This window comes from Bos grunniens, chromosome 10, assembly GCF_055505025.1.
Source record: "Bos grunniens cultivar Pamir isolate PY7600 chromosome 10, Bosgru_T2T1.0, whole genome shotgun sequence".
NCBI classification, from domain to species: Eukaryota; Metazoa; Chordata; class Mammalia; order Artiodactyla; family Bovidae; genus Bos; species Bos grunniens.
The window spans coordinates 91,953,301-91,955,557 of NC_141174.1; positions in this window are offsets into that span (position 1 = coordinate 91,953,301).

Here is a 2,257-nt window from a genome sequence, read left to right on the forward strand (position 1 = left end):
ATTTGGATTAACCTTACATTGTTAGCCATACTTATTTCAGTTTTGTCCTGACATCTGAATAAACAGCCGAAAGCTTTAGCCCTGTCAGTCAATTGGACATTTTAGACCTATAGATCTGCTCTGACCATAGAAAAGGGGAAGGATGAGCTAAAAGGGAAAAGGGCTGGTTCTTTAACCTTTTTACAGTTCTGTATAAAAACCATGTTTTCAAAGCTGGTAACAATTTATGGTAATTCTCAAATGCAAATCAGAAATACACCTTTTGAAAGGCAGTAAGAAACAGAGAAAATCCATTTCACATCTGCTCACCAGCTAAGCAAACAATAGCACATTATAGAAAAATTTCCACTTTTCTGAAGAAAAGATACTGCTAACAGTTTTTCTGATAAAAAATGATAGATCATAGCTCTTCTTATAATACATTATAGATAAGTATGAATACTAAGAATGAACTTCGAAAGTATGTTTATGAGAAGTATTTTTATTTACATGTATATTAACATTGCAATATTTATCCACAACATTATGTCTTATCACAATAGTGCTAGAGAAAATTGGTTTGTGGTCACACAGGTGTTATTGTTTCTCCACAATACTCTAGCTACTGTGTTTTTTCAAAAGAGTTGTTTCAATGTTTCTCATTTTGTTATAGTAATTGTTATCCTACAAATAAACAGGAACAAACAGAAATTCCCATGGCACATTACTGTGGTACTTTACAATTCTTTATTTAGTTCTGTATATGATTTTAAGATCTCTGAGTATATAAATACTCTCTGGGAATAAGTAAAGTTACAGAAGGCCACATTTTGACCTTGGTGCCTAACCCCAGGAGCCTGGGTTGTGATTCTTCCTCTGAGACTTGGCTGAAAGTTTTACACTGTATCTTTTACTACTAACATCTTCAGTCCCATAGGGTGTGCTGGGATTTTTGTTCTAAGCAGCAGTGCTGCTTGTTTGGCAGTGAGGACTGCTGGACAGCCAGTCTCCCAGCCCAACTTAAATTTGGCATCTTCCATATCACCTGATATATGAGCTATAGCAGTTTTCCTGGGTGTGGAATGTGTTATATCCAAAGCCCAAGGAAGCTAAACAGTCATTGTGTTTCTTTTATTGTAGAGTGGCTGCATCCTGCACAAATACGTCTTTTGCTTTAAATGGAATGTCCTGACATACCTGACCATGGGATGTGCAGAAACTTCACTGACTTGGCCAGGGCCTGAATTTTTGTGGAGTTTGTCTCCATCCCTCTGAAATGCATATGTCTTACCAAGGTTGCCAGCAGTGCCAGCACCGTATCCTGCCAGATCAGCATGATGTCATTAATGTAATGTATCTATATGATTTTCTGCACTATGTCCAGGTGGTCGAGATGTCTATAGATTGTGACAGATGGTAGGAGAGTTAATTTGGCCTTGGAGCCAAGTGTTTCTGATCTTTTTTGCCTGGCTGGAATAGAAAAGCACACATTCACCAAATCAGTGGTTGCATATTGAGATGTTGTTGTTCTGTCTTGTGTCTGACTCTTTGTGACCCCATGGACTGCAGCACGCCAGGCTTCCCTGTCCTTCACTATTTCCCAGAGTTTGCTCAAACTCATATCCGTTGAGTCCATAATGCCATCCAACCATCTCATCCTCTGCTGTCCCCTTCTCCTCCTGCATTTGGTCTTTCCCAGCATCAGGATCTTTTCCAGTGAGTCGGCTCTTTGCATCAGGTGGCCAAAGTATTGGAGTTTCAGCTTCAGCGTCAGTCCTTCCAATGAATATTTAGGGTTGATTTCCTTTTGGATCGACTAGTTTGATCTCCTTGCTGTCCAAGGGGTCTCAAGAGTCTTCTCCAGCACCACAGTTTGAAGGCATATTGAGTACTGGAGACCATATTATCTGCTCTAGCAAAGAGACTACACCTAGCTGGGGAAATGTGATCAGGACTATATTTTGGTTGAGTTAGCAGTAGTCTTCAGAATCCATCTGGTTTCTGTTAAGGACCAGACCAGCAAATTAACAGAGATATTCTAGGGATTTCTGTGACTACATCTTAAAGAGTGGCACTAATCTCTGCTATCCCTCTCCAGGGTTATACTGCTTTTACTTCACTATCTTGGTGGGAGATGAGCTGTTTCAGAAGCTTCCACTTGATCTTCCCTACTATGATAGCTTTCATCAACAAGCTCAGTGTATGGATTATTCCAACTGCCACATACATCAATCCCAAGATATATTTGGGGACCAGAGAAATGAGTACCAGGTGAATT